This window comes from Bombina bombina, chromosome 2 (assembly GCF_027579735.1).
Source record: "Bombina bombina isolate aBomBom1 chromosome 2, aBomBom1.pri, whole genome shotgun sequence".
In the NCBI taxonomy this organism is placed as follows: Eukaryota; Metazoa; Chordata; class Amphibia; order Anura; family Bombinatoridae; genus Bombina; species Bombina bombina.
The window spans coordinates 859,971,312-859,986,169 of NC_069500.1; positions in this window are offsets into that span (position 1 = coordinate 859,971,312).

Genomic DNA, 14,858 nt, shown 5'->3' on the forward strand with positions numbered 1-14,858 from the left:
AATTCAGAAACTCTTCTGGCAGAAGAGATGGCCAAAAGGAACAAAACTTTCCAAGAAAGTAATTTAATGTCCAATGAATGCATAGGTTCAAACGGAGGAGCTTGAAGAGCCCCCAGAACCAAATTCAAACTCCAAGGAGGAGAAATTGACTTAATGACAGGTTTTATATGAACCAAAGCTTGTACAAAACAATGAATATCAGGAAGATTAGCAATCTTTCTGTGAAAAAGAACAGAAAGAGCAGAGATTTGTCCTTTCAAGGAACTTGCAGACAAACCTTTATCCAAACCATCCTGAAGAAACTGTAAAATTCTCGGAATTCTAAAAGAATGCCAGGAAAAACGATGAGAAAGACACCAAGAAATATAAGTCTTCCAGACTCTATAATATATCTCCCTAGATACGGATTTACGAGCCTGTAACATAGTATTAATCACAGAGTCAGAGAAACCTCTTTGACTAAGAATCTCCATACCTTTAAATTTAAGGATTTGAGATCCTGATGGAAAAAAAGACCTTGCGACAGAAGATGGCAATAGGCCATCCGGACAAGATCCGCATACCAAAACCTGTGAGGCCATGCTGGAGCCACCAGCAGAACAAACGAGCATTCCTTCAGAATCTTGGAGATTACTCTTGGAAGAAGAACTAGAGGCGGAAAGACATAGGCAGGATGATACTTCCAAGGAAGTGACAATGCATCCACTGCCTCCGCCTGAGGATCCCTGGATCTGGACAGATACCTGGGAAGTTTCTTGTTTAGATGAGAGGCCATCAGATCTATTTCTGGAAGTCCCCAGATTTGAACAATCTGAAGAAATACCTCTGGATGAAGAGACCATCCGCCCGGATGTAACGTTTGGCGACTGAGATAATCCGCTTCCCAATTGTCTATACCTGGGATATGAACCGCAGAAACTAGACAGGAGCTGGATTCCGCCCATACCAGTATCCGAGATACTTCTTTCATAGCCAGAGGACTGTGAGTCCCTCCTTGATGATTGATGTATGCCACAGTTGTGACATTGTCTGTCTGAAAACAAATGAACGATTCTCTCTTTAGAAGAGGCCATGACTGAAGAGCTCTGAAAATTGCATGGAGTTCCAAAATATTGATTGGTAATCTCACCTCCTGAGATTCCCAAACCCCTTGTGCTGTCAGAGACCCCCAAACAGCTCCCCAACCTGTCAGACTTGCATCTGTTGAAATTACAGTCCAGGTCGGAAGAACAAAAGAAGCCCCCTGAACTAAACGATGGTGATCTGTCCACCACGTCAGAGAGTGTCGTACAATCGGTTTTAAAGATATTAATTGAGATATCTTTGTGTAATCCCTGCACCATTGGTTCAGCATACAGAGCTGAAGAGTTCGCATGTGAAAACGAGCAAAGGGGATCGCGTCCGATGCAGCAGTCATAAGACCTAGAATTTCCATGCATAAGGTTACCGAAGGGAATGATTGTGATTGAAGGTTTCGACAAGCTGAGATCAATTTTAGACGTCTCTTGTCTGTCAGAGACAGAGTCATGGACGCTGAATCTATCTGGAAACCTAAAAAGGTTACCCTTGTCTGAGGAATCAATGAACTTTTTGGTAAATTGATCCTCCAACCATGATCTTGAAGAAACAACACAAGTCGATTCGTATGAGATTCTGCTAAATGTGAAGACTGAGCAAGTACCAAGATATCGTCCAAATAAGGAAATACCACAATACCCTGTTCTCTGATTACAGACAGAAGGGCACCGAGAACCTTTGTAAAAATTCTTGGAGCTGTTGCTAGGCCAAACGGCAGAGCCACAAACTGGTAATGCTTGTCTAGGAAAGAGAATCTCAGAAACTGATAGTGATCTGGATGAATCGGAATATGCAGATATGCATCCTGTAAATCTATTGTGGACATATAATGCCCTTGCTAAACAAAAGGCAGGATAGTGCTTATAGTTACCATCTTGAATGTTGGTATCCTTACATAACGATTCAATATTTTTAGATCCAGAACTGGTCTGAAGGAATTCTCCTTCTTTGGTACAATGAAGAGATTTGAATAAAACCCCAGCCCCTGTTCCAAAACTGGAACTGGCATAATTACTCCAGCCAACTCTAGATCTGAAACACATTTCAGAAATGCTTGAGCCTTCGCTGGATTTACTGGGATACGGGAAAGAAAAAATCTCTTTGCAGGAGGCCTTATTTTGAAGCCAATTCTGTACCCCTCTGAAACAATGTTTTGAATCCAAAGATTGTGAATTGATTTGATCCAAATTTCTTTGAAAAATCGTAATCTGCCCCCTACCAGCTGGGCTGGAATGAGGGCCGCACCTTCATGTGGACTTGGGAGCAGACTTTGGTTTTCTAAAAGGCTTGGATTTATTCCAGACTGGAGATGGTTTCCAAACTGACACCACTCCTGTGGGTGAAGGATCAGGCTTTTGTTCCTTATTGTGACAAAAGGAACGAAAACGATTATTAGACCTAAATTTACCCTTAGATTTTTTATCTTGTGGTAAAAAAGTTCCTTTCCCTCCAGTAACAGTTGAGATAATAGAATCCAACTGAGAACCAAATAATTTATTACCCTGGAAAGAAAGGGAAAGCAAAGTTGACTTAGAAGACATATCAGCATTCCAAGTTTTAAGCCATAAAGCTCTTCTAGCTAAAATAGCTAGAGACATATACCTGACATCAACTCTGACAATCAACCTGACATAAAATAGCTAGAGACATATACCTGAGATTTAAAAACCTTATTTAAACGTTTAGATTTAGTATCAAGAGGACCAGAATCCTCTATTTCTAATGCAATTAAGACCTCTTTAAGTAAAGAACGAATAAATTCCATTTTGAATAAATATGAGGATTTATCAGCATCAACCTCTGAAACAGAATCCTCTGAACCAGAGGAACCACTATTAGAATCAGAATGATGATGTTCATTTAAAAATTCATCTGAAAAATGAGAAGTTTTAAAAGACCTTTTACGTTTACTAGAAGGGGGAATAACAGACATAGCCTTCTTACTGGATTTAGAAACAAAATCTCTTATGTTAACAGGAACACTAGTATTAGATGTTAACGGAACCGCAACAGGTAATGTAACATTACTAAAGGAAATATTATCTGCATTAACAAGTTTGTCATGACATTCATTACAAACAACAGCTGGAGGAACAGATACCACAAGTTTACAACAGATACACTTAACTTTGGTAGATCCAGCACCAGGCAGCGTTTTTCCAGAAGTATCTTCTGACTCAGTGTCAATCTGGGACATCTTGCAATATGTAATAGAAAAAACAACATATAAAGCAAAATTGATCAAATTCCTTAAATGACAGTTTCAGGAATGGGAAAAAATGCCAGTGAACAAGCTTCTAGCAACCAGAAGCAATAAATAATGAGACTTAAATAATGTGGAGACAAAAATAACGCCCATATTTTTTTAGCGCCAAAAAAGACGCCCACATTATTTGGCGCCTAAATGCTTTTGGCGCCAAAAATGACGCCACATCCGGAACGCCGACACTTTTGGCGCAAAAAAATGTCAAAAATGACGCAACTTCCGGCGACACGTATGACGCCGGAAACAGAAAAAAAATGTTTGCGCCAAAAAAGTCCGCACCAAGAATGACGCAATAAAATGAAGCATTTTCAGCCCCCGCGAGCCTAACAGCCCACATGGAAAAAACATAATTTATGTAAGAACTTACCTGATAAATTAATTTCTTTCATATTAGCAAGAGTCCATGAGCTAGTGACGTATGGGATATACATTCCTACCAGGAGGGGCAAAGTTTCCCAAACCTCAAAATGCCTATAAATACACCCCTCACCACACCCACAAATCAGTTTAACGAATAGCCAAGAAGTGGGGTGATAAGAAAAAAAGTGCGAAAGCATAAAAAATAAGGAATTGGAATAATTGTGCTTTATACAAAAAAATCATAACCACCACAAAAAAGGGTGGGCCTCATGGACTCTTGCTAATATGAAAGAAATGAATTTATCAGGTAGTTCTTACATAAATTATGTTTTCTTTCATGTAATTAGCAAGAGTCCATGAGCTAGTGACGTATGGGATAATGACTACCCAAGATGTGGATCTTCCACGCAAGAGTCACTAGAGAGGGAGGGATAAAATAAAGACAGCCAATTCCGCTGAAAATAATCCACACCCAAAATAAAGTTTAAATCTTATAATGAAAAAAACTGAAATTATAAGCAGAAGAATCAAACTGAAACAGCTGCCTGAAGTACTTTTCTACCAAAAACTGCTTCAGAAGAAGAAAACACATCAAAATGGTAGAATTTAGTAAAAGTATGCAAAGAAGACCAAGTTGCTGCTTTGCAAATCTGATCAACAGAAGCTTCATTCCTAAAAGCCCAGGAAGTAGAAACTGACCTAGTAGAATGAGCTGTAATCCTTTGAGGCGGAGTTTTACCTGACTCGACATAAGCATGATGAATTAAAGATTTCAACCAAGATGCCAAAGAAATGGCAGAGGCCTTCTGACCTTTCCTAGAACAGGAAAAGATAACAAAAAGACTAGAAGTCTTTTGAAAATTCTTAGTAGCTTCAACATAATATTTCAAAGCTCTAACTACATCCAAAGAATGCAATGCTTTCTCCTTAGAATTCTTAGGATTAGGACATAATGAAGGAACCACAATTTCTCTACTAATGTTGTTAGAATTCACAACCTTAGGTAAGAATTGAAAAGAAGTTCGCAATACCGCCTTATCCTGATGAAAAATCAGAAAAGGAGACTCACAAGAAAGAGCAGATAATTCAGAAACTCTTCTAGCAGAAGAGATGGCCAAAAGAAACAAAACTTTCCAAGAAAGTAATTTAATGTCCAATGAATGCATAGGTTCAAATGGAGGAGCTTGAAGAGCCCCCAGAACCAAATTCAAACTCCAAGGAGGAGAAATTTACTTAATGACAGGTTTTATACGAACCAAAGCTTGTACAAAACAATGAATATCAGGAAGATTAGCAATCTTTCTGTGAAAAAGAACAGAAAGAGCAGAGATTTGTCCTTTCAAGGAACTTGCAGACAAACCTTTATCCAAACCATCCTGAAGAAACTGTAAAGTTCTCGGAATTCTAAAAGAATGCCAGGAAAAATGATGAGAAAGACACCAAGAAATGTAAGTCTTCCAGACTCTATAATATATCTTCCTAGATACAGATTTACGAGCCTGTAACATAGTATTAATCACAGAGTCAGAGAAACCTCTTTGACTAAGAATCAAGCGTTCAATCTCCATACCTTTAAATTTAAGGATTTGAGATCCTGATGGAAAAAAGGACCTTGCGACAGAAGGTCTGGTCTTAACGGAAGAGTCCACGGTTGGCAAGAGGCCATCCGGACAAGATCCGCATACCAAAACCTGTGAGGCCATGCTGGAGCCACCAGCAGAACAAACGAGCATTCCTTCAGAATCTTGGAGATTACTCTTGGAAGAAGAACTAGAGGCGGAAAGATATAGGCAGGATGATACTTCCAAGGAAGTGACAATGCATCCACTGCTTCCGCTTGAGGATTCCTGGATCTGGACAGATACCTGGGAAGTTTCTTGTTTAGATGAGAAGCCATCAGATCTATTTCTGGAAGTCCCCATATTTGAACAATCTGAAGAAATACCTCTGGGTGAAGAGACCATTCGCCCGGATGTAACGTTTGGCGGCTGAGATAATCTGCTTCCCAATTGTCTATACCTGGGATATGAACCGCAGAAATTAGACAGGAGCTGGATTCCGCCCTATCCAGAATTCGAGATACTTCTTTCATAGCCAGAGGACTGTGAGTCCCTCCTTGATGATTGATATATGCCACAGTTGTGACATTGTCTGTCTGAAAACAAATGAACGATTCTCTCTTTAGAAGAGGCCATGACTGAAGAGCTCTGAAAATTGCACGGAGTTCCAAAATATTGATTGGTAATCTCACCTCCTGAGATTCCCAAACTCCTTGTGCTGTCAGAGACCCCCAAACTGCTCCCCAACCTGTCAGACTTGCATCTGTTTAAATCACAGTCCAGGTTGGAAGAACAAAAGAAGCCCCCTGAACTAAACGTTGGTGATCCGTCCACCACGTCAGAGAGTGTCGTACAAATGGTTTTAAAGATATCAATTGATGTATCTTTGTGAAATCCCTGCACCACTGGTTCAGCATACAGAGCTGAAGAGGTTGCATGTGAAAACGAGCAAAGGGGATCGCGTCCGATGCAGCAGTCATAAGACCTAGAATTTCCATGCATAAGGCTACCGAAAGGAATGATTGAGACTGAAGGTTTCGACAGGCTGAAACCAATTTTAGACGTCTCTTGTCTGTCAGAAACAGAGTCATGGACACTGAATCTATCTGGAAACCTAAAAAGGTTACCCTTGTCTGAGGAATCAATGAACTTTTCGGCAAATTGATCCTCCAACCATGATCTCGAAGAAACAATACGAGTCGATTCGTATGAGATTCTGCTAAATGTGAAGACTGAGCAAGTACCAAGATATCGTCCAAATAAGGAAATACCACAATACCCTGTTCTCTGATTACAGACAGAAGGGCACCGAGAACTTTTGTAAAAATCCTTGGAGCTGTTGCTAGGCCAAACGGCAGAGCCACAAATTGGTAATGCTTGTCTAGGAAAGAGAATCTCAGAAACTGATAGTGATCTGGATGAATCGGAATATGCAGATATGCATCCTGTAAATCTATTGTGGACATACAATGCCCTTGCTGAACAAAAGGCAGGATAGTCCTTATAGTTACCATTTTGAATGTTGGTATCCTTACATAACGATTCAATATTTTTAGATTCAGAACTGGTCTGAAGGAATTCTCCTTCTTTGGTACAATGAAGAGATTTGAATAAAACCCCAGTCCCTGTTACAGGACTGGAACTGGCATAATTACTCCAGCCAACTCTAGATCTGAAACACATTTCAGAAATGCTTGAGCCTTCGCTGGATTTACTGGGACACGGGAAAGAAAAAAATCTCTTTGCAGGAGGCCTTATTTTGAAGCCAATTCTGTACCCTTCTGAAACAATGTTCTGAATCCAAAGATTGTGAATTGAATTGATCCAAATTTCTTTGAAAAATCGTAATCTGCCCCCTACCAGCTGAGCTGGAATGAGGGCCGCACCTTCATGTGGACTTGGGAGCTGGCTTTGGATTTCTAAAGGGCTTGGATTTATTCCAGACTGGAGATGGTTTCCAAACTGATACCGCTCCTGAGGATGAAGGATCAGGCTTTTGTTCTTTATTGTGACGAAAGGAACGAAAACGATTATTAGACCTAAATTTACCCTTAGATTTTTTATCCTGTGGTAAAAAAGTTCCTTTCCCTCCAGTAACAGTTGAGATAATAGAATCCAACTGAGAACCAAATAATTTATTACCCTGGAAAGAAAGGGAAAGCAAAGTTGACTTAGAAGACATATCAGCATTCCAAGTTTTAAGCCATAAAGCTCTTCTAGCTAAAATAGCTAGAGACATATACCTGACATCAACTCTAATGATAACAAAGATGGCATAACAAATAAAGTTATTAGCATGTTGAAGAAGATTAGCAATGCTATGAGAATTATGATCTGATACTTGTTGCGCTAAAGCTTCTAACCAAAAAGTTGAAGCTGCAGCAACATCCGCTAAAGATATAGCAGGTCTAAGAAGATTACCCGAACATAAGTAAGCTTTTCTTAGAAAGGATTCAATCTTCCTATCTAAAGGATCCTTAAAGGAAGTACTATCTGCCGTATGAATAGTAGTACGTTTAGCAAGAGTAGAGATAGCCCCATCAACTTTAGGGATTTTGTCCCAAAACTCTAATCTGTCAGATGGCACAGGATATAATTGCTTAAAACGTTTAGAAGGAGTAAATGAATTACCCAAACTATTCCATTCCCTGGAGATTACTTCAGAAATAGCATCAGGGACAGGAAAAACTTCTGGAATAACTACAGGAGATTTAAAAACCTTATTTAAACGTTTAGATTTAGTATCAAGAGGACCAGAATCCTCTATTTCTAATGCAATTAAAACCTCTTTAAGTAAAGAACGAATAAATTCCATTTGAATAAATATGAAGATTTATCAGCATCAACCTCTGAGACAGAATCCTCTGAACCAGAGGAACCACTATCAGAATCAGAATGATGATGTTCATTTAAAAATTCATCTGAAAAATGAGAAGTTTTAAAAGACCTTTTACGTTTACTAGAAGGAGGAATAACAGACATAGCTTTCTTAATGGATTTAGACACAAAATCTCTTATGTTAACAGGAACACTAGTATTAGATGTTGATGGAACAGCAACAGGTAATGTAGTATTACTAAAGGAAATATTATCTGCATTAACAAGTTTGTCATGACATTCATTACAAACAACAGCTGGAGGAACAGATACCACAAGTTTACAGCAGATACACTTAACTTTGGTAGATCCAGCACCAGGCAGTGATTTCCAGTAGTATCTTCTGACTCAGGGTCAATCTGGGACATCTTGCAATATGTAATAGAAAAAACAACATATAAAGCAAAATTGATCAAATTCCTTAAATGACAGTTTCAGGAATGGGAAAAAATGCCAGTGAACAAGCTTCTAGCAACCAGAAGCAATAAATAATGAGACTTAAATAATGTGGAGACAATAATGACGCCCATATTTTTTAGCGCCAAAAAAGACGCCCACATTATTTGGCGCCTAAATGCTTTTGGCGCCAAAAATGACGCCACATCCGGAACGCCAAAAAACGTCAAAAAAATGACGCAACTTCCGGCGATACGTATGACGCCGGAAATAGAAAAATATTTTTGCGTCAAAAAAGTCAGCGCCAAGAATGACGCAATAAAATGAAGCATTTTCAGCCCCCCGCGAGCCTAACAGCCCACAGGAAAAAAAGTCAAATTTTTAAGGTAAGAAAAAAATGAAAAATTCAGCATTATCCCAAATATGAAACTGACTGTCTGAAATAAGGAACGTTGAACATCCTGAATCAAGGCAAATAAATGTTTGAATACATATATTTAGACCTTTATATAAAAGTGCCCAACCATAGCTTAGAGTGTCACAGAAAATAAGACTTACTTACCCCAGGACACTCATCTACACGTAGTAGAAAGCCAAACCAGTACTGAAAAGAGAATCAGTAGAGGTAATGGTATATATAAGAGTATATCGTCGATCTGAAAAGGGAGGTAAGAGATGAATCTCTACGACCGATAACAGAGAACCTATGAAATAGACCCCGTAGAAGGAGATCATTGAATTCAAATAGGAAATACTCTCCTCACATCCCTCTGACATTCACTGCACGCTGAGAGGAAAACCAGGCCCCAACCTGCTGCGGAGCGCATATCAACGTAGAATCTAGCACAAACTTACTTCACCACCTCCATAGGAGGCAAAGTTTGTAAAACTGATTTGTGGGTGTGGTGAGGGGTGTGTATTTATAGGCGTTTTGAGGTTTGGGAAACTTTGCCCCTCCTGGTAGGAATGTATATCCCATACGTCACTAGCTCATGGACTCTTGCTAATTACATGAAAGAAAGTATCTTTTACCCTATAAATAGTAGAAGAAAAAGTATAGATATTTTTCAACGCACAGTGGAACAAAAATTAATAAATTTGTCTGAAAGTTTGACCACTAAAAAAATGTCTAAAAGTAAATATTCTTATAATCTTACATCTTTACAAAAAGGAGCTCTAAACAACTTAAAATGTAATTATGACATAGTGATTAAAGAATCAGATAAGGGCGGTAATGTAGTGGTCATGGATCGTGGGTACTACATCTCAGAGGCCCTAAGACAATTAAATGACCTAGAAGTTTACACCAAACTCACTTTCAATCCCACACAAAAATTTAGAGCAAAATTGGAGGATATCTTACAACTAGGTAAACAGGCAGGTGCCTTCAAAGAAACATATTTTGATACTTTACTTCCATCCACCCCCTCACGCCTATTTTCTACTTTGTACCTAAACTACATAAAGACAGTATAAATCCCCCCGGTAGACCCATCATATCGGGGGGTGGGTTCCCTCCTGGAACCATTATCAGAACTAGTGGATTGCTACCTGCAGCCACTGGTAGGGACACTAATGAGTTACATCAGGGATTCTACCCAGGTATTAAATAAGGTCAATCAATTTGAATGGCAGGAAACATATAGTTTTCTTACTATTGATGTTACATCATTGTATACCTCCATTCCACACCACCTGGGTCTAACAGCGGTATCTTATTTTTTGAATAATTTTTCTAATTATAGTAAAGATATTATTTATTTTTTACTTACAGCAATAGAATTTTTACTTCAACACAATGTTTTTATATTTGTGGGGGATTGCCATCTCCAGAGGCGTGGCACGGCTATGGGGGCAAAATTTGCCCCCTCCTATGCCAACCTGTTTATGGGTTGGTGGGAGGCCTGCCACGTCTATGGAGATGGCAATCCCTTCAAACAACATTTTGTTTATTATGGAAGATACATTGATGACCTGTTGGTGGTGTGGAATGGAGATGAAACAACTATAGAAAAATTCCTAACAAACAAACTAATGATATGAATTTAAAATTCACAGCAGAATATAACAAAACCTCCATCAAATTTTTGGACCTGGAATTAGTAGTGGATCCAAGTTCACATAAAATAAACACTACTGTATATAGAAAACCTACTGGAGGAAACACGATTCTAAATTACAGATCATGTCACCCCGGGCATGTTAAGAAACGAATATGTTCGAATGAGATAAATTATGAAATGAAAATGTAAAATTTTGGTAAACAGGTTATTAAATAGGGGGTATCCAGAATCTTTATTAAAAAACACAAAGGAAAAAGTGGATAAAATACCTAGGGATAATCTGTTAAAATACAAAAATAATTATGGTGATAAACATAAGGAGAAAGCAAAGAACAAGGTAGTTTTCAGTAACCCTTATAGCCTTGAGTTCAACAAAATTTGTAATATCATAAAAGAAAAGAAAGCTTACCCATTCTAGCCGTGGACTCAGGCTTAGAAGAAATTTCAAGGGAGGGTTGTAAATTTGTGTCAAGAAAAGGTCTATTAGAAATATGGTAGCCCCGTCTGATTTACCCCCTTTACACAAAAAAACAAGGTTACCAAACAGATTTGGCTTCTTTAAATGCAAAGCACAAAGGTGCAAAACATGTAATTATGTAAAAGAAGGCACTAAGTTTAAGTCCACAGCAACAGGTCGAGAATATGACATTAAGTTTCAACTAAACTGTAAATCTACATATGTCATTTACCTCCTTACCTGTAGGGGGTGCCAGATCCAATGTTAGTAGAACCAAACGCTGTGTCAAAGACAGGGCTTTGGAACATATAAGAGACATTGAGGACCCAGATAGGGATACCCCTGTCTCAAGACACTTTAAAACCATGCACCAGGGTGATGCCTCCTTGCTCCATATACAGGCAATTGATTTTCTACCAAAAAACAGAAGAGGTGGAGACAGAGAATATAAACTTAATTTCAAAGAAGCAAAATGGATCTTTGAATTAAATACTAGCCACCCTAATGGTATTAATAAGGAGAGTGATGTAAATTTATTAATTTAATCAAGTGATAAAACAGCTAAAAATTAATAACTGTAGGGAAACAAAGTCTCTTCAAAAAAGTATTTTATTTTGTGACAAATGCAAGCCACCCTAATGGTATTAATAAGGAGAGTGATGAAAATTTAGTCATTTAATAAAGTGATAAAACAGCTAAAAATGAATACCTGTAGGGAAATAAAGTCTCTTTAAATAGTGACAACATTGTATCTGATATGCTTATCTATAGAGTATATAGGATTTTATACTGCTAAGTTATGCAATGAAATTGGTTTCTGTAACTGACATTGACTTTCTTCCATCTTGTGCATTGTGTATTAATTTAGAAAGGTAAGGGTTAACTTACGTGTTGTTTTTAATTGACTATGGCCCCTTTAAATAGAGGCTGAATGTGCAGCTTTCAGACAGCAGTGAACAAGCGTGTAGCCACACGCGAAACATGTCTGCAGTCTGTCAAGCTGTAGCCTTTACCTTGTAATAACGGAGCTTTGTCTCTAACCTTGTTTTTATTAGTACCCAATAAAGATCCTGCTTTTTTATGTATTGACCGGCTCTTACTTTTTCTCGCTTTTGAAAGTGGATCTAGAGGATTTGTCTATCTCTGAGGAGCTTGTCCCTGTTAGCCCGGATCTACTTTTCTCTTCACTGTACAGAATACACTGTATACTACACACACTGTACAGTACATAATACACTGTATACTACACACACTGTACAGTACATAATACACTGTATACTACACACTGTACAGTACATAATACACTGTATACTACACACTGTACAGTACATAATACACTGTATACTACACACTGTACAGTACATAATACACTGTATACTACACACACTGTACAGTACATAATACACTGTATACTACACACACTGTACAGTACAGGATACACTCTATACTACACACACTGTACAGTACATAATACACGTATCAAGCAATGCACTTAGATTTTAACCACATGAGGTCACATATTAGCTATTTATAAAAATGAAGGAAAAAGCACAGCTGCAATCAAGTTACCATTAGCCTATACAACTAAGTAGCCAAAATGCACAATCATATATAGTCGTATTATGAGCTCTCTGTGTGCAAGCCAGTGCTAGATAAGTCATTAGTACAAATGTCATAAGCCACCAATAATAACTTTATTAAAAATGATTCTGTGTGACAATAGTAATAATGTATGTAAAATCAGGCCTTGAACTAGTAAAAGGTGACCGTTATGTGGTGGTGTACATATTCTGCGACCCTTTCTGGTTACAAAATCCAATGACAGACCGCTTGTTCAGTCTGATTTTGTAACCAGTAACGTGCGCGTGCCATATAATTGCTCGTATTCTCATCAGCTGTTTTAAGGAGTTTGGGCCTCTAGCGCATGCGCAGCGAGGGCCACATACCTCCACCAGCTGATTATACGTCACCGGAAGTGACAAAGTATACACATTCCTACGCGGTAGTCGGATTAATTTAGAACACCGTCCCTGTTTTGAGAAAGTGCGCCAAGCTTATAAGCTGCATGGCTCTCAAAGTGAAAGTGAAACCTGTATATTCCATAATAAACCTATGAGCCCATAACATCTCACACATTAAAGCAGCATAACATCAAATAAACATATAACATTATTCCCCCTGTTCCATTATCCCTTGATTCTATACAGATAAAAGGAGTCACACTGTGACCCTGTCTTCTAGCATTATCATACATGTATAAAATATGAAACGATCTTACCAGAATCTACACTGTGGAACAGTAACACAGCTCTTCAAATGTGACAGATAGTAGCATCGCTTCTGAAATGGACTTGAGTGAACAAAGCAGGCAGCGAAACTCATCAATGCCGATTGCCTATGGAGCTGTTAATTTGAGTCGGGATGGTTTTGCAAAAAGACTCTACCTGCATCTCCGGACTCTAACTTTCATCCATGCTCTCACTGAGAGGCTGACAGGACTACTTAAAACTCCAGTCCCATCTCGAAGAGTACTACCCTCCATAAGAGAATACTCTGAAATCTTCTAACACTTCTCTGCCAACTTCCTGTGACGAAAGGCAAAGAATGAGGAAGTGGGGGAGGTATTTAAGCCCTTGACAGGGTGACTTTGCCTCCTCCTGGTGGCCAGGTTCAGTATTTCCCACAAGGAATGCAGCTGTTGACTCTTCACATATTAAGATGGAAATTTGGGAAGATTTTTCTATATTTCCATATTAAGGTGGAAATTAATCAGGAAGACATCATTGCCTTCTGACCCCTACGTTTACCCGAATAGATGACAAACAAAGATGAAGATTGTCTGAACTCCTTAGAAGCCTGAAGGTAAAACTTCAAGGCATGAACCACATCTAGATTGTGAAGCAAACGTTCCTTCGCTGAAGGAGGATTGGGACACAAGGAAGGAACAACTCTTGATTAATGTTGCGATCTGACACCACCTTAGGAAGGTGGTGTACTTAGTACATAAAACATTGGCATGAAAAACAAGGTAAGGGGGGGGGGGGGGTCACATTGCAAGGCAGAAATCTCAGAGACTCTGCAAGCAGAGGCAATAGCCAATAGTAACAAAACCTTCCAAGATAACAGTTTGTCAAGATTACGCATGGGCTCAAACTGAGACTGCTGTAACACACAAACACCTCTAAGAATAGGTTAGAAGGTTCCAATCCTTCTGTAGTGAATAATAATACCTGTTTATATAGTGAGGACACCTGCTCAATTTTGTTCCAATTGCCTGGATACTCTTTTAAAGTCTAAAAAGTGAGCTAAGTCCCTCTGAGCCATCAACCTCTCAGGATTCTGTGACCCAAGAGATTGCTATTCTTTCTACTCTAACAGCTTCACATGCAGTTCCCTGTGGCTGAACCAAAAATGCTGTGGAACAGATACAGCCTCTCAAGTGTGACAGCCTTGTAGCAATGCTCTGTCAGGGACCTGAGTGTGGAAAAGCAAGCAGTGTAACTCGTTAGACAGTCTGGATGGTTTTGCAGAAAAACTTTCCCTGCATCTCCAAACTCTAACTTTCATCAATAGTCTCACAGAGGTTTATATGAGTACTTAAAACTCCAGTCCTCCCTTGAAGGGAACATACACATTACAGGACTATCCGAATCTTCTGACACTTCTCTGCCATCCTCCTCTAGTGACAAAAGGCAAAGAATGACTGGGGGGATAGGGGAAGTGGAAGGGACATTTAAGCCTTTGGCAGGGGTGTCTTTGCCTCCTCCTGGTGGCCAGGTGTTGTATTTACCAATAGTAAGGAA